Source organism: Panulirus ornatus, chromosome 34, assembly GCF_036320965.1.
Source record: "Panulirus ornatus isolate Po-2019 chromosome 34, ASM3632096v1, whole genome shotgun sequence".
Classification (NCBI taxonomy): domain Eukaryota; kingdom Metazoa; phylum Arthropoda; class Malacostraca; order Decapoda; family Palinuridae; genus Panulirus; species Panulirus ornatus.
The window spans coordinates 9594917-9614359 of NC_092257.1; the positions used below are offsets into that span (position 1 = coordinate 9594917).

A 19443-nucleotide genomic window follows, 5' to 3' on the forward strand; every position below is an offset into this window, starting at 1 on the left:
TCAAACATCTCATTTCCAGCACATCCACTCTCCTGCGCACAACTCTATCCATAGCCCACGCCTCGCAACCATACAACATTGTTGTATTCCTTCAAACATAGCCATTTTTGCTTTCGGAGATAATGTTCTCGACTTCCACACATTCTTCAAGGCTCCCAGGATTTTCACCCCCTCCCCCACCCTATGATTCACTTCCGCTTCCATGGTTCCATCCGCTGCCAGATCCACTCCCAGATATCTAAAACACTTTACTTCCTCCAGTTTTTCTCCATTCAAACTTGCCTCCCAATTGACTTGACCCTCAACCCTACTGTACCTAATATCCTTGCTCTTATTCACATTTACTCTTAACTTTCTTCTTTCACACACTTTACCAAACTCAGTCACCTGCTTCTGCAGTTTCTCACATGAATCAGCCACCAGCGCTGTATCATCAGCGAACAACAAATGACTCACTTTCCAAGCTCTCTCAAGCCCCTCTTTCCAAAACTCTTGCGTTTACCTCCCTAACAACCCCATCCATAAACAAATTAAACAACCATGGAGACATCACACACCCCTGCCGCAAACCTACATTCACTGAGAACCAATCACTTTCCTCTCTTCCTACACGTACACATGCCTTACATCCTCGATAAAAACTTTTCACTGCTTCTAACAACTTGCCACCCACACCATATATTCTTAATACCTTCCACAGAGCATTTCTATCAACTCTATCATATGCCTTCTCTAGATCCATAAATGCTACATACAAATCCATTTGCTTTTCTAAGTATTTCTCACATACATTCTTCAAAGCAAACACCTGATCCTTACATCCTCTACCACTTCTGAAACCACACTGCTCTTCCCCAATCTGATGCTCTGTACATGCCTTCACCCTCTCAATCAATACCCTCCCATATAATTTACCAGGAATACTCAACAAACTTATACCTCTGTAATTTGAGCACTCACTCTTATCCCCTTTGCCTTTGTACAATGGCACTATGCACGCATTCCGCCAATCCTCAGGCACCTTACCATGAGTCTTACATACATTAAATAACCTTACCAACCAGTCAACAATACAGTCACCCCCTTTTTTGATAAATTCCACTGCAATACCATCCAAACCTGTTGCCTTGCCAGCTTTCATCTTCTGCATGTATGTATGTGTATGTATATATATGTATATATTGAAATGTATAAGTATGTATATGTGTGTGTGTGTGTGTGGGCGTTTATTTGTATATATGTGTATGTGGTTGGGTTGAGCCATTCTTTTGTCTGTTTCCTTTCGCTACCTCTGGAGAAGGCATATGATAGAGTTGATAGAGATGCTCTGTGGAAGGTATTAAGAATATATGGTGTGGGGGCAGGTTGTTAGAAGCAGTGAGAAGTTTTTATAGAGTATGTAAAGCATGTGTACATGTAGGAAGAGAGGAAAGTGGTTGATATCTCAGTGAATGTTGGTTTGCGGCAGGGGTGTGTGATGTCTCCATGGTTGTTTAATATGTTTATGGATGGAGTTGTTAGGGTGGTAAATGCAAGAGTTTTGGAAAGAGGGGCAAGTATGCAGTCTGTTGTGGATGAGAGAGCTTGGGAAGTGAGTCAGTTGTTCGCTGATGATACAGCGCTGGTGGCTGATTCGGGTGAGAAACTGCCGATCACTCAAAATCTTTTTCACTCCATCTTTTCACCTCCAATTTGGTCTCCCACTTCTCCTCGTTCCCTCCACCTCTGACACATATTGTCAATCTTTCCTCACTCATTCTTTCCATGTGACCAAACCATTTCAAAACACCCTCTTTTGCTCTCTCAACCACACACTTTATATTACTATACATCTCTCTTACCCTTTCATTACTTACTTGGTCAAACCCCCTCACACCACATATTGTCATCAAGCATCCCATTTCCAGCACATCCACCCTCCTCTGCACAACTCTATCTATAGCCCACGCCTCGCACCCATATAACATTGTTGGAACCATTATTCCTTCAAACATTTTTGCTTTCTGAGGTAATGGTCTCGCCTTCCACACATTTTTCAACGCTCCTTTTGCCCCCTCCCCCACCCTATGATCCACTTCCGCTTCCATGGTTCCATCCTGCTGCCAAATCCACTCCCAGATATCTAAAACACTTCTATTCCTCCAGTTTTTGTCCATTGAAATTTACCTCCCAGTTGACTTGTCCCTCAACCCTACTGTACCTGATAACCTTGTTCTAATTCCCATTTACTCTTGGCTTTCTTCTTTCACACACTTTGCCAAACTCAGTCACCAGCTTCTGCAGTTTCTCACCCGAATCAGCTATCAGCGCTGTATCATTAGCGAACAACAACTGACTCACTTCCCAATCTCTCTCATCTACAACAGACTGCATACTTGCCCCCTCTTCAAAACTCTTGCATTCACCTTCCTAACAACCCCATCCATAAACAAATTAAACAACCATGGAGATATCACGCACCCCTGCCCAAACCTACATTCACTGAGAACCAGTCACTTTCCTCTCTTCTTACTCGTACACATGCCTTACATCTTCGACAAAAACTTTTCACTGCTTCTAACAACTTGCTTCCCACACCATATATTCTTAATACCTTCCACAGAGCATCTCTATCAACTCTGTCATATACCTTCTCCAGATCCATAAATGCTACAAACAAATCCATTTGCTTTTCTAAGTATTTCTCACGTACATTCTTCAAAGTAAACACCTGATCCACACTTGCTCTACCACTTCTGAAGTCACATTGCTCTTCCCCAGTCTGATGCTCTGTACATGCCTTCACCGTCTCAATCAATAGCCTCCTATATAATTTACCAGGAATACTCAACAAACTTATACCTCTGTAATTTGAGCGCTCACGTTTGTACAATGGCACTACGCAAGCATTCCACCAATCCTCAGGAACCTCACGAGTCATACTTGCATTAAATAACCTTACCAACCAGTCAACAACACATTCACGCCCTTTTTTACTAAATTCCACTGCAATACCATCCAAACCTGATGCCTTGCCGGCTTTCATCTTCCACAAAGCTTTTTCTACACCCTCTCTGCTTACCAAATTATTCTCCCTAACCCTCTCACTTTGCACACCACCTCGACCAAAACACCCAATATCTGCCACTCTATCATCAAACACATTCAACAGACCTTCAAAATACTCACTCCATCTCCTCACATCACCATTACTTGTTATCACCTCCCCATTAGCTCCCTTCACTGATGTTCTGTTCCCATTTGTTCCCTTGTCTTACGCACTTTATTTCCCTCCTTCCAAAACATCTTTTTATTCTCCCAAAAATTTTATGATACTCTCACCCCAACTATCATTTACCCTGTTTTTCACCGCTTGCACTTTTCTTTTGACCTCCTGCCTCTTTCTTTTATACATCTTGCAGTCATTTGCATTATTTCCCTGCAAAAATCGTCCAAATATCTTTCTCTTCTCTTTCACTAACAATCTTACTTCATCCCACCACTCACTACCCTTTCTGATCTGCCCGCCTCCCACGCTTCTCATGCCACAAGCATCTTTTGCGCAAGCCATCACTGCTTTCTTAAATACATCCAATTCTTCCCCCACTCCCCTTACGTCCTTTGTTCTCACCTTTTTCCATTCTGTACTCATTCTCTCCTGGTACTTCCTCACACAAGTCTCCTTCCCAGGCGCAATTACTCTCACCACTCTCTTCACCCTACCCTTCTCTCTTTTTTCTGAAAACCTCTACAAATCTTCACCTTCGCCTCCACAAGATAATGATCAGACATCCCTCCAGTTGCACCTCTCAGCACATTAACATCCAAAAGTCTCTCTTTTGCATACGCATCAATTAACACGTAATCCAATAACGCTCTCTGGCCATCTCTCCTACTTACATACATATAATTATGTATATCTTTTTAAACCAGGTATTCCCAATCACCAGTCCTTTTTCAGCGCACAAATCTAAAAGCTCTTCACCATTTCCCTTTACAACACTGAACACCCCATGTACACCAATTATTCCCTCAACTGCCACATTACTCACCTTTGCATTCAAATCACCCATCACTATAACCCGGTCTCGTGCAACAAAACTCCTAACACACTAACTCAGCTGCTCCCAAAGCACTTGCCTCATGATCTTTTTCATCATGCCCAGGTGCATATGCACCAATAATCACCCATCTCTCTCCATCCACTTTCAGTTTTACCCATATCAGTCTAGAGTTTACTTTCTTCTCGCACTATCACATACTCCCACCACTCCTGTTTTAGGAGTAGTGCTACTCCTTCCCTTGCTCTTGTCTTCTCACTGACCCCTGACATTACTCCCAAGACATTCCCAAACCACTCTTCCACTTTACCCTTGAGCTTCGTTTCACTCAGAGCCAGAACATCCAGGTTCCTTTCCTCCAACATAGTACCTATCTCTCCCTTATTTTCATCTTGGTTACATCCACACACATTTAGACACCCCAATGTGAGCCTTCGAGGAGGATGAGCACTCCCTGCGTGACTCCTTCTTCTGTTTCCCCTTTTAGAAAGTTAAAATACGCATGTAATTATTCATACTTACTCCCCCCCCCCCCCCCCCCCCCCCACCCAACCATACCCCCACCACCACCAACACCACCACCGCCAGGAAAGGAAACTGCATCACCACCCCGTGTCAGCGAGGTAGCACCAGGGAACAATTGAAGAAATGTCACAATGTCTCAGTCTCTTTCTCTGTCATGTGCAATGCACCAAAACCACAGCTCCTTATGCACATCCAGGCCCCCACAGACCTTTTCATGATTTACCCAGACATTTCACATGCCCTGGTTTAGTCCTTTGATAGCATATTGACCCTGGTATACCACATTGTTCTAGATCACTCTGCTCTGTGCATGCTTTTCAGCCTTCTGCATGTTGAGGTCTCGATCACTCAATATCTTTTTCACTCCATCCTTCCACCACTTACATTTTAGCCTTTTGGTTCTTGTTCCCTTCACTTCTGACATATATCCTCTCTGTCAATTTTTCCTCCCTTGTTCTCCCCATGTATCTAAACCATTTCAACACTTCTGCTCCCTAAGCTACACTTTTTTATTACCGCATATCTCTCTTACCCTTTCATTACTTATTTGATCAAACCACCTCGAACATTTTATTTCCAACACATCCACACTCCATACAGTCCTATCTATTGCCCATGCCTCGCAACTATATGATATTGCTGGAATTGCTATTCCTTCAAACATACCCATTTTTGCTCTCTGTGATAACTTTCTTCCCACACATTCTTCATCACTTCTAGAACCTTCACACCCTCCCCACCCTATGACTCACTTCCACTTCCATGGTTCCATTTGCTTCTAAGTCCACTTCCAGATATCTTAAACTATTCATCCAATTTTTCTCCATTCAGACTTGCATCCCAACTGATTTGTCCCTCAACTCTGGTGAACCTAATAACCATGCTCTTATTCACATTTATTCTTAACTTTCTCCATTCACACACTTTCCAAACTCGGTCACCAACGTCTGCAGTTTCTCATTCGAATCGGCCACCAGTGCTGTATCATCTGCAACAACAACTGACTCACTTCCCAGGCCCTCTCATTGCAACGTTATGCATACTTGTCCCTCTCTCCAAAACTCGTGCGTTTACCTCGCTCATCACCTCATCCTTGAACAAATTAAACAGCTGTGATGAATCATACACCCATGCTGCAGACTGACCTTCACTGGGAACAATCACTCTCCTGTCTTCCTAACTGTACATATGCCTTACATCCTTGGTAAAAATTTTTCACTGCTTCTATCAACTTACCTCCCACATGATATACTCTTAAAACTTTCCACATAGCATTTATATCTACCCTATCATATGCCTTCTCCAGATACATAAATGCTACATACACATCCATCTGTTTTTCTAAGTATTTCTCACAGACATTCTTCAAAGCAAACACCTGATCCACACATCCTCTACCACTTCTGAAACCATACTGCTGCTCCCCAATCCTTGTCTGTACATGCCTTCACCCTTTCAGTTAGTACTCTCCCGTATAATTTTCCAGGTATACTCAGTAAACTTATGCCTCTGTAGTTTGAACACACTCCTTATCTCCTTTGCCTTTGTACAATGGTATTATGCATGCATTCTGCCAATCCTCAGGCACTTCACCATGATCCATACATGTGTAGAATATCCTTACCAACCAAGCCAACAACATAGTCACCCCCTTTTTTTGATAAATTCCACTTGTAATTATGACACACTATATACCTTCATCTAATAGAGAAAACAAGGCTTGAATATGCAGGAGGGGAAGAGTAAGAGCAAGGGTAAGAGCAGATTGGAGGAATGTGATAAACAGGGTGATGTGCTGTCAGTGGGCATATTAAGCAGTCGTGGGAAACCATAGAAAGGTCTGTAGGTTTTGGCTCTGGATAGGAGGCTCTGGTTTCAGTGTGCAATATATGACAACTACAGAGTGGATGCAAGACGAGGCAATTTCTTTGTTCCTGTTATTCCCTTGCTATGCAAGAAATGGTGAAGAAGCATGAAAAAATTACTTAATCTACTATATGATTTAGTTAAAAAAGATATCTAATTTCTCAGAATCCATCTAATTACGCTTTTACATGAAATTTTGCACATACAAAATACCACCGTTGGGTCTACCTTTCATCCAATCTGCATGTACTGGACAAAATGTAATTCTCTTCTTTTCATACTTTCTGATCTTTTAACATTTTTGTTTATTCGTTTCAATGGTGATATGTTACAGGGTTTCAACTGCTTTTGTATACAAATTGGCAGAAAATTAGTTTCATAAGGAGTGCATTATTATCAACAGATCAAAAGGACTTTCTCAGTCCACAGAAGTCGTAAATGAAATGCATGTCATATATACAGTACATTTAACATGGGGAGAGAAATATAACGGTAAACTTTTAACACACACACAATCAAATTGGAGGTGGAAAGATGGAGTGAAAAAGATTTTGAGTGATCGGGGCCTGAACATGCAGGAGGGTGAAAGGCGTGCAAGGAATAGAGTGAATTGGAACGATGTGGTATACCGGGGTCGACATGCTGTCAATGGATTGAATCAGGGCATGTGAAGTGTCTGGGGTAAGCCATGGAAAGTTCTGTGGGGCCTGGATGAGGAAAGGGAGCTGTGGTTTTGGTGCATTACATGACAGCTAGAGACTGAATGTGAACGAAAGTGGCCTTTGTTGTCCTTTCCTAGCACTACCTCATGCATTTTTGGGTGGAGGGGGTGGTTATTTTCATGTGTGGCAGGGTGGCGATGGGAATGAATAAAGGCAGACAGTATGAATTATGTGTATGTATATATATGTATATGTGTGTATTTATATGTATACTGAGATGTATAGGTATGTATATTTGTGTGTGTGGATGTGTATGTATGTACATGTTTATGTGGGTGGGTTGGGCCATTCTTTTGTCTGTTTCCTTGCGCTACCTCGCTAATGCGGGAGAGAGCGACAAAGCAAAATAAAATGAATGAATAAATATAATCAAATTAAACATAAGCTGAATACATAAAGCACATTGGAATATACAAATGTGGTTAGGGAAAAAAGGAATTTGCAGAACATTATGGTAACTAGAAATACCAGACACCTAGAAAGTATAGATTGTGCAAAGCTGTATAGAGTGAGAGAGAGAAATGTAATGAATGTTTTATAGGTATGGGCAGGAAAGACTGGAAGAGGTGACAGAATTTAAGTATTTTGGAGCTATCTTGGTTAAGTTTGGTGATATAAAAGGAGAGATACGGGAGAGAGTAATACAAGGTAGAAGAGTCATTGGGTCTCTTTATAGGATGAAGGGTGGAGGTGTAATTATGGAAGAAGAAAGGATTTAGGGACCGCATAATCCTCCTAACCCTGACCTATGCAGCTGAAACATGAACATGGAATGTGCTACAGAGGTTGAGAATCCAGTCTGTGGAAATGAGCTATTTGACTAGATGGAATGAAAAGAGAAATGAGGGTGCTGTATGAGAGATTTGATATGGCAGTAAATGCAAAAGGGAATGAATTATGGAGTGGTAGATTGAGTGAAATTAAACCTTTTAGGTGGTTTAGGCATTTGAAAAGAATGCAAGAATACAAGGAGAGTGTATGATAGTACAACTGAAGGGGAGTGGGGTTGGTGTGAGATGAGGAAATAGAGTGGAAGAGTACTGAAGGGAGAGAAATGGTTGAAGAATGCATTGAATGGTGAATGCAAGGGAGGCATGCAAGGACAGGGATCAGTGGAGACTCTTTTTCCATGGCTGCCCTATGGAAATGGGAATCAAGTGATATAGACAGAAAAGATAGATAGACTGGATGACAGCCAAGTGATAAGAGATTTGTGTTTGAGTGAATGAACAGCTACATTACTAGACTAGGCCTTTTATAACTGTGGCCAATCTAATGACAGGTTGCATGAGCCAAGTGACATATTGACTATAGGAAAAGAAAATATATGACTGAACTTTAAGGTTCTGGCTAACCCAAAACAGTCCATACAGATAGGGTATGTCAGACTTTGACAACATAGGTAATTCACTGGTTGGCACTTTAAAAGTGATTCATCAATTGGTACATTTACAGATATTAATGTTAGACATAGCCTTATATGATAATGAAACTGTGATTATATAATTATAATGAAAAACTACAAAGTAGAGATGTATAACAATTGTGTGAAATCACTCCTTGAAAAACAAAATGTAAATTGTGTAATGTGATTGGATCACCAGGTAGGAATAAGGAGAAAATTCTTTCAATGGATAGAAAATTATTTAAGTAGGAGTGAATATAGTACATATGTCAGAGGAGCCTTCTCCAAATAGGGTGAGGTCACCAGCAGAGTGCCATAGGGTCTTGTTATGTGTAATAGAATAATTGAGTATGGTTGCTAGTGATGCAAAGGCCACGAGGGAAATGAAAAGCATGGATGACTGCATCACTTTACATATGATCCTTGACACACTGCAGAGTTTGTACGATACTTTAGTTGATGAAGTTCAACCTTTGTAAATGTAAAGTAGACATCATTTCTAAACTGGCACCAGAGTCCTATATGAGGAGAAAGTTATGATAAACTGTCTTCAGGCTAATATCAGATAACTTCCAAGTACATGGAAAAGTGAATATTTAGCAAGCTACTCATAATGTAAAAAGTTTCAAAAGTAGAATATGCTTCACAGGTTTGGTCACCACACCAAGAGAAGCACAAGTTGCCCTTAGTTAAGGTCTAGAGGAGGGTAACAAAGATGGTAGAATAATAAGAGAGCTAAACTTTAGTAGGGAAAGATGGAGGCTTTAAATTTGCCCATCTTGAAAAAGATAAGAGTGAGGATGGCCTTTTAAGTTTATTTGAGAGAGATTGATGATGTGGACAGTGGACAGTTCTCTGAGGGATGTAGGGATAGAACAACCAGAGGACAGAACATAGAATTAAGAAAGAAACTTGTAAATAAGGATGTAAAGAAATACTTTTATGGTATAATAATGTTGGATCAATGGAACAGATGAACTGAGGACATGGTTAATGCAGACAGCAGATAGATTTAAGAGGATGTATTATGAAAGAGTGTTCAAGAGATGGGGCTCCATAATTATAAAACCCCTCTGTAATTACAAATTTGTAATAATGGGAATAGGTCATGATGAAAAATGCTCTTGATATAATTACCATCCAGCAGGAATCAGTGTGTTAGAGATTTGGGAATTGACATTGTTCCTCACCTCTTTCCTGAATCCTGCCTTACGAGAATGATTAAGACCAACTGCTTGCCAGCATAGATTAAACATCAATTTCTTGGATAAGGAAATGTTTAAAAAGGCCAAAACTAGATTTTACTTTGCAAGATTTGTTACTGCATCCAGAGAAGCACAAAGGGCTAATAAAGAAGATCTAGAGGTAAGCAACAAAGATGGTACCAGAATTAAGAGAGCTGAATTATGAGGAAAGGTTAGAGGCTTTAGATTTGCCCACCTTGGAAGAGAAGAACGAAAGAGTGACCTGATCAATGGCATGGACAGCGACCAATGCTTTGAGAGGTAAAATGACATTACATGAAATTAAGCAAGAAACTTGTTAAAAAAAGATGTGAAGTACTTATCTAGTATAACAGTGGTGTATGAATGGAATAAAGTGACTGAAGATATGGTTAATGTAGACAGCATATGGAAATTTATGGAGTTGTGTAATGGAGAATGTTCAAGAGATAATACTTCATGAGTGTAAATCCTCCCTCTTCCAGTAGAAATAGGTAATTACGAATGGGCAGTTACACACAACTCTTTAACTAAAGAAAGCAAGGTAACTGAGTGGTAGACGAATAATATAAAAAGTTGCATAATTAAAACCCTTGAGTGAGATTTATCAAGCAAAGAAGAGTAAGATAAGCTAACAGGCAACTCAGTGCAAAGGAACACAGAAAGATAAAATGGCCATTACTTTAAATAAAGAGCACAGTCATGTACATTGTGAGGAGTCATATGAAATTTTTGAATAGATTTAACACTAATTGCCAACCGTCAGCACGGTTGTAGAGAAAGCTTTTGGTTAGATTGAACCAAAGATGAATGAATTTCTGTTCTTGACCTCCTATGGAAGACACTGAAGCCCTTAACTTAGAAAGATAATTGTGTGAGGAATATGAGTAAGAAGATGTAGCAAAGCAAATCAATTAAGCAAATAGCATAGTCTGGCAATAAGTGGCATTTTTGAAGAGGTGGAAAGATTTTAACTTAGTAATTGGAGCATAGAAGTAAACTGACTGCTATTTATAGACCTCTAGGGCAGCAAGAAAAGAGCCAAGTCATCTCAACCAGGAAAATTGATTTTCAAAAACCAGAACAGGAAATGATAGGCAAACCAATCACTTGACCTATTTGACAATTGGCCCATGAATCTTAGCAGACACCCATTGCATATTAAAACAATGACATGGTAAGAAATACAAAGAAAAAATGTAATTTAAGACAGGGATTGATGAATATAAGTTTAAAACATTTTCTGGAAGAACAACAGAGTCAGTGGGAAATTAGACAAGGTATCCCTCACATTATGAAGTGTAGAATATACCACCCAGAAGAAAATAAGAAAATAAAACAATGGAGGACATAGCCAGGGAACATAAAAAGTGCCAGAGAGCACTGGTGGTGGAGGAACTATTCATAATCATCAGGGAATTTTACAACAAAATTCGGCAAGTAGGGAATGCTGTCACCATAGGGAAGTACGATTTAGACAAGGTAGGGTATGACAAGCACGAACTAAGAGCTGATCCTGAAATTGAAGAAAACCACAGAGCTGAGTAAGTGGAACCAAGGAATGATCAAGTAAAAAACTGGATGAGATAATCCTAGGATTGAATGAAACCACTGAGCTAAATATAAAAGAAGAAAAGAAAAGAACAGGAACCAAGTCATAGGGATGCTAAAAACTGATATAGGCATAGGGAAGTACTAGATAGGAATGCCAAAGTGCAGTCAGAGGTAGGATGCTAGGTAAAGAGAACCACAAAGCTGAAAAGATAGAAGAGTACTGATGTGTAGGATTAGTGAAGATTCTGAAGTAGCTAGGCAGACTAGAGTACTACACAGGATTGATAAGAGGCTGTATATAAAGTCAAAGACAGAATGTTAGTTAGAATTTTTGGGTTGGTTAATAGGAAACTTAAGAAGGCACAGGAAGTTCAAGACTTGTGAGATGATGAAAAAGCAGAGTTTATTTAAGTTTAAACAAAAGAAAGAGGTCATTGCACAACTGCAGAGAATAATGGAAAGTATAGAGCAGGTAATCGTGCTGAGGGATTCATAGGGAAGAGCTGTATAGGTTGATGTAAGGATATACAAGGAGTTGAATATCAAATTCCAAAGTGAGTAACAGTGGAAGACTTTCTGGTCCCAACATGTGAGGTGAAATGGGAAGCAGGTCTTAGAAAGTATTGAGATATTTAGAAAAGACATAAACAGAATACTAAAGGACCTTGATCCATGCTTGGCTCATGGTCCTGATGAAATTTCACCAAATGTATTTTGTTGAAGATGTGTGCAGATACACTTGATATACTATTCAAGATGTTGTGAGAGACAGGCAAATTACAAAGGAAGTAGAAAAGGGAAAACAACATACCTGTAAATAAGACAGGAGACTGGGAAAAGACATTGAATTACTGACCAGTGTCCCAAGCGAGTGTGGTCTGTTAGGTACTAGAAAAGATAATCAGAAAGCAGATGGATGAATTCCTGTCAAGGATGGATACAAGTGAGGGAAGTTGTACAGGGAAGTTTTTTAGGAGCAGGTCTGAGATGATCTTTGTAAGAGGAACATCTAAACAATGAGGAAAGATTAGCTAGGAAGAAGAAACATCATACCTGTAAATAAGACAGGAGACTGGGAAAAGACATTGAATTACTGACCAGTGTCCCAAGCGAGTGTGGTCTGTTAGGTACTAGAAAAGATAATCAGAAAGCAGATGGATGAATTCCTGTCAAGGATGGATACAAGTGAGGGAAGTTGTACAGGGAAGTTTTTTAGGAGCAGGTCTGAGATGATCTGTGTAAGAGGAACATCTAAACAATGAGGAAAGATTAGCTAGGAAGAAGAAACATTGTAAGGATACTTGACACAGTGGAACTTACATTTGCTGTTCAATAACAGGAAGTGTAGAGAATGGGTATATAATAGTGAGATATTAGTAAAAGGCCACTAAGGGTAGTGTTTGACATGGAAATGTGTAGTCAACAAGTGCTGAAACTGTCAACAAACTTGTAGATGGGAAGAGTTCAAAGGAGTGTACTTCAAGAATGACAAGACAAGAACTTGTTGATGGGAAGAGTTCAAAGGAGTGTACTTCAAGAATGACAAGACAAGAACTTGTAGGTGGGAAGAGTTCAAAGGAGTGTACTTCAAGGATGACAAGACAAGAGAGGAAAGGAAGAAAATTAGGGAAAGCTCAATAAAAGCAAAAAATAAGAGCCATCAGATTAGGCTAGGGTGAGGAGCATCACGGAGGGGATGGAACCATCTAGTGGCTAGTGCTATAGACCTAGGATTTTGTATGCTCATGTGGATGAACTATTGGGAAATGGTAGAGGGCTAGAATTTAAGATAGTGTCAGGGATAGCAACTCAGATATCAGTGGAAAGAGAGATATAAAATTCACAGAGGAACAGAAGTCTAACCTAACCTACCTGGAAGGGTATGTAATCACAAGAACAGATAAAGGGGGAGGGTGATTGGCTTTCTTAATAAGGGATTACTTTAAGTTTCAGGAAATAGCAGTGAAAGGCACATTAGATTGTACATATTTGTTAAAAATCACATTGGGAAGAAAGTGTACAATATTGTTGTTAGACTACAGCCCTCCAAGGAACTACAGTGATCCAAAACAAATGTACTTTGATAGCATTAAAGGATCAATTAGGATGGTGAGAGAGAGAGAGAGAGAGAGAGAGAGAGAGAGAGAGAGAGAGAGAGAGAGAGAGAGAGAGAGAGAGAGTTCCAAAATAAAGATGATAAATTGCTGATGACAGGGAACTTCAACCACAGGGAAATAGATTAGGGAACTTGGATGCTCATGCATGCAGGGAGACATGGAGTTAAAAATTCCTCTGATGTCTTCAGGAGAACTTCATCCATCAAAACCTGTTGCCAGAGCTACACATTAGGAAAATTGTGAAAGATATATACTCTGCAAGAAAATATTGATACTGTTTGGATAAGAATATGTTTGGAAAGCTATTCAAAATATATATCAGACCAAAGCTGGATTACTCCTCTCGGCTATGGTTACCACACCTAAAGATCACAAAAGTGTGTTTGATAGGTTCTAAAGATTTAAAAAGGAAATGACACAAAATTCAAATTTCTATGTTGACATGAATTAGGGAATTGAGTTATTATTTAAGAACCAGGGCATTTTGATCAGATAATTATTGGAATTTACAGTGAATGAGTAGGAACATCTAGCCTTCAATACAGAGGGAAGGTTAAGTAAGAGGGAGGAATGGTCAAATGAAAGATGTCAAAAAGTAAAGGATCTTCAAGATGTGATGTAATGTGAAGATATAGGTGACACTGCAGCCTGCCATCATTTGTAAAGTACAAGAGAGCAAGAAACAAGTACAGCTGGATAAAAAATGAGGAACAAAGAAACTTAGAATGTTGTTGACAAAGCAATGTCCAAAGTTTTCCATGAGTTTATTAGGAGTAAATATTCAGTTTAAGAGCAGGTAATCAGGCTAAGGAATTCATATTGAAGAGTTGTATAGATTGATGAAATGAAAAGGAATGAAATAACAAATTTCAGTGTGTAACAGGGGAAGACTTTATAGTCCTAACACCAATGAGGTGAAATGGGGAGCAGGTTTTAGAAAGTATTGATATATCTAGAAAAGACTTAAACAGAATACTAAAGGATCTTGATCCATACTCAGCTCATGGTCCAAATAAAATTTCAGTAAATGCATTGAAGATGTGTGCAGATACACTTGACAGAATTCTTGATATGCTGTTCAAGATGTTACTAGAGACAGGCAAAGTACAAAGGGAGTGGAAAAGGGAAACAACATACCCATATATAAGAAAGGAGACTGGGAAGAGGCATTGAATTACAGACTGTTGTCTCTGATGAAGGTGGTCTGTAAAGTACTGGAAAAAATGAGAGCAAATGTATAAATTCCTTTAAAGGAGAAATAACTTAAGGAAATTCTTTTTTAGGAAAGGAGTGAGGTCTGTTTTAGCCAAAGGAGAATGCAAGTTGGTAATGTGTATCTGGACTGCCAGAAGCATTTGACACTATACTTCATGGAAAATTGATTTGGAAGTTGGATCACCATAGAGGAAGGAATCAAAGATACTTGTCAGAGAACCCTTCTTGAATTGGGTTTTCACCAGTAGAGTACCGCTATGTTCTGTTATAGGACTATTATTCGTATAGATTTATGTAAATGATTTACAGATGAAGTTAAGGTCATAAGGGAAATGAAAACAGAAAAGGAATGCAACTACCTACATGGGAACCTAGACAGACTCCAAAGTTGGTCTGATACATGTTTGGTGAAACATGACTTGGTTATATGTAAATGAATATGGATGAAAGACTTACAGCAAGAGAAGACTTTGCTGTGAACATTATCTGAAAGAAAAAAAGCTGTAGGAATCTGTGTGTGGGAGAGATTTGAGAACTGACATCATTCCAAACTTGTTACTAGTGTCCCACTTAAGGAGGATAGTAGTGAAAAAGAAACCAACTGTCTGGTAGTAAATATTAGAATTACTTTCAGGTTCAAGGTTAAAGACATATTCAGCAAGCTGTTCAAGTCCTACATAATGCCCAAACTGGGATAAGCTTCTCAGATTTGGTCACCATACCTAAAGAGGCAGAAAGAGCTGATAGAGAGGGCTGAGAGGAAAGCAACAGAGATAGTACAGTACCAGAATTAAGAGAGCTGAATTACCGGGAAAAGCTAGAGGCTTTAGATTTGACTGCCTGTGAAGAGTGAGGTGTGACCTGATTTCAGCCTTTTGAGTTTTTAAACCAGATTGGTGATTTAGACAGCAAACAGTTTTTCAAAAGATGTGAGGATAGAACAGCCAAAGGACATATCACAAAATGATGCAAGAAAGTTGATAAAAACGATGTAAAAGAAGTACTTTTGTATTATAAGAGTGCTGGATAAATGGATTAAACTGAATAAGGAAATAGTAAATGCAGACAGCATACTGAAGTTTCAAAGCTGTTTAACATTAGACAAGGTTTTACAGATGGGACTTCATGAGTGTAGAAGTCCCTCCTCGTTCACTCTAATTAGATAATTACACAGATGTGACTCCATGAATATAAAGCTCCCTCCTCCCTCTGTTTAAGTAGGTATGTACTCAAAGCATGAAATTCAGCAAGAAACTTATTGTAAGAGACTTAAGGAAGTAATTTTGTGGTGTAAGAATGGTGGATGAATGGATTAAATGTAGCAATAGAATTGTGACTGTAGGCAGCAAACAGAAGTTTTATGATATTTGAAACTTCAGAAGATGGGGACTCACTTATAGAACTCCCTTCCCATACAGTACAAATAGGGAATTACACACATAAGTTAGGATCCCATTAGCGTAGAACTCTTTTCCCTCACTGTACAAATAGGTAATGACATATGCTCAGCAGTGGTTGATAATGCAGCACACTAGTTTAAGAGGTCTGGGTTTGAATCCAGGACAGGATAACCAGCTTACATCCATTTCAGCTTTTCATCCACCCCTTTGGTGTAGCTTGATGAATGGGTACCTGGCATATTGGTGTAGCTTGATGAATGGGCACCTGGTATAACCTGAGGGGGGGAGTGTTTGTGTTTACTTAAGGTTAAGACATGATTTATGGGCAGTGAAAGGTTAAGAGATGGGACAAAAGGAGTGTCAAAGTCTCTCCATAAGTTATAGAATTAATCTTAGCAATCACATGTGTAGGGATTTTGTAGGTGATTTGTCATCCATGCTGATTATATCTGCATCTTTTATGTGGTGTTCATGTCACTGTTAGAGGCTATGTTAGATATATTGAGGATGCATGCCAAGTCAGGGCAAGGCTGTAATCATTCCTGTTTAGAAAAAAAGGTGCGTTTGTCACATTTTTTCATTGCATTTAATTATATGTATTAGTGGTTTCATTGTCCAGGTCAGCCTTAGCAATAATCCACATGTAGCAAATGACACTAGCATTACAAAGGACATGTAATTATATGATTGATGCTAATAAACTTTATGAGGACACATATGTTCAGTAAAGACCAGCAGTGAACTTAATGCCAGAAAATTATGGCAATGAGAATGCATCCAGAATGAAAAATAGTGTAGCTTATGACTTTGCATGGTCAGTGATGTATTCCATACAATGCTTATTGAGAAGGAGGTAGTTGCAGTTGGATCTTCAGAACCTTAAACTATGACAGGAAAGTCCTTAGCAGTTCCTGATCAACTGGGTATCACCATAGCCTTACCCGGTAAACATATACATGTATACCAATATTTTACTTATCATTAATTGGATTTGTGTAGTAAATTTTTTTATGTAGTACCATGTCAGGTATAATATGGAAATATACAGTATTAAATGATGATTATATTGTAGTTATATACTTCACTTATGGAAGAGGGAGACTAACCATAAAGCAAAGAAGCAACTCACCTTTTCCAAAAAATTTTTCCCTGTGTTTTCAAAATTTGTGCTATCTCTATGAAAGAAAGTTGAGCATAGATGGGTAAGGAGTTTGAGACTAGTTAATTAGACATAATAATGATTCTTGTTGATTTTTTTTAATAATTCCACCATGGAAACAAATTGCAGGCTTTCTGTTGTGGATGCTATATGTGAAAGGAATTGAAAGTGGATAAGTGGATAGAAGATGATGCTCCTTTCTGTTATTTATGCAAAACATAACTTTCCTTGCACAGTGTTAAGTTATTTAGGAATCACTCTCTTGGCATGTTATCAGTGAGTGAATGCATCCATCTTCTATGGATATCATTTCAACTACAGTAGCAGGGATTTTCTTGAGTTCATAATGCTGGTCATGTCCTTGCTTAATTTTTAGTAATTTATAACCATAAAATTTTGAAAGGTTGTATATTATTAATATATAAAAAAATATAATTTATTTATTTTGCTTTGTCACTGTCTCCCACGTTTGCGAGGTAGCGCAAGGAAACAGAGGAAAGAAATGGCCCAACCCACCCCCATACACATGTATATACATACACGTCCACACACGCAAATATACATACCTATACATCTCAATGTACACATATATATACACACAGACACATACATATATACCCATGCACACAATTCACAGTCTGCCTTTATTCATTCCCATCGCCACCTCGCCACACATGGAATACCATCCCCCTCCCCCCTCATGTGTGTGAGGTAGCGCTAGGAAAAGACAACAAAGGCCCCATTCGTTCACACTCAGTCTCTAGCTGTCATGCAATAATGCCCGAAACCACAGCTCCCTTTCCACATCCAGGCCCCACACAACTTTCCATGGTTTACCCCAGACGCTTCACATGCCCTGATTCAATCCACTGACAGCACGTCAACCCCGGTATACCACATCGATCCAATTCACTCTATTCCTTGCCCGCCTTTCACCCTCCTGCATGTTCAGGCCCCGATCACTCAAAATCTTTTTCACTCCATCTTTCCACCTCCAATTTGGTCTCCCACTTCTCCTCGTTCCCTCCACCTCCGACACATATATCCTCTTGGTCAATCTTTTCTCACTCATTCTCTCCATGTGCCCAAACCATTTCAAAACACCCTCTTCTGCTCTCTCAACCACGCTCTTTTTATTTCCACACATCTCTCTTACCCTTACATTACTTACTTGATCAAACCACCTCACACCACACATTGTCCTCAAACATCTCATTTCCAGCACATCCACCCTCCTGTGCACAACTCTATCCATAGCCCATGCCTCGCAGCCATACAACATTGTTGGAACCACTATTCCTTCAAACATACCCATTTTTGCTTTCCGTGATAATGTTCTCGACTTCCACACATTCTTCAAGGCTCCCAGGATTTTCGCCCCCTCCCTCACCCTATGATTCACTTTCGCTTCCATGGTTCCATCCGCTGCCAGATCCACTCCCAGATATCTAAAACACTGTACTTCCTCCAGTTTTTCTGCATTCAAACTCACCTCCCAATTGACTTGACCCTCAACCCTACTGTACCTAATAACCTTGCTCTTATTCACATTTACTCTTAACTTTCTTCTTTGACACACTTTACCAACCAGCTTCTGCAGTTTCTCACATGAATCAGCCACCAGTGCTGTATCATCAGTGAACAACAACTGACTCACTTCCCAAGCTCTCTCATCCACAACAGACTTCATACTTGCCCCTCTTTCCAAGACTCTTGCATTCACCTCCCTAACAACCCCATCCATAAACAAATTAAACAACCATGGAGACATCACACACCCCTGCCGCAAACCTACATTCACTGAGAACCAATCACTTTCCTCTCTTCCTACACGTACACATGCCTTACATCCTCGATGAAAACTTTTCACTGCTTCTGACAACTTGCCTCCCACACCATATATTCTTAATACCTTCCACAGAGCATCTCTATCAACTCTATGATATGCCTTCTCCAGATCCATAAATGCTACATACAAATCCATTTGCTTTTCTAAGTATTTCTCACATACATTCTTCAAAGCAAACACCTGATCCACACATCCTCTACCACTTCTGAAACCACACTGCTCTTCCCTAATCTGATGCTCTATACATGCCTTCACCCTCTCAATCAATACACTCCCATATAATTTACCAGGAATACTCAACAAACTTATACCTCTGTAATTTGAGCACTCACTCTTATCCCCTTTGCCTTTGTCCAGTGGCACTATGC

The 19443-nt window shown here is 39.6% G+C and overlaps 1 protein-coding gene across 1 annotated transcript in view; it reads left to right on the forward strand.

Annotated features, from left to right (window-relative positions):
- The window catches only part of LOC139759819 (transducin beta-like protein 2), a 296157-nt gene that overhangs the window by 104218 nt on the left and 172496 nt on the right, over positions 1–19443 (forward strand). The window lies entirely within an intron of this gene.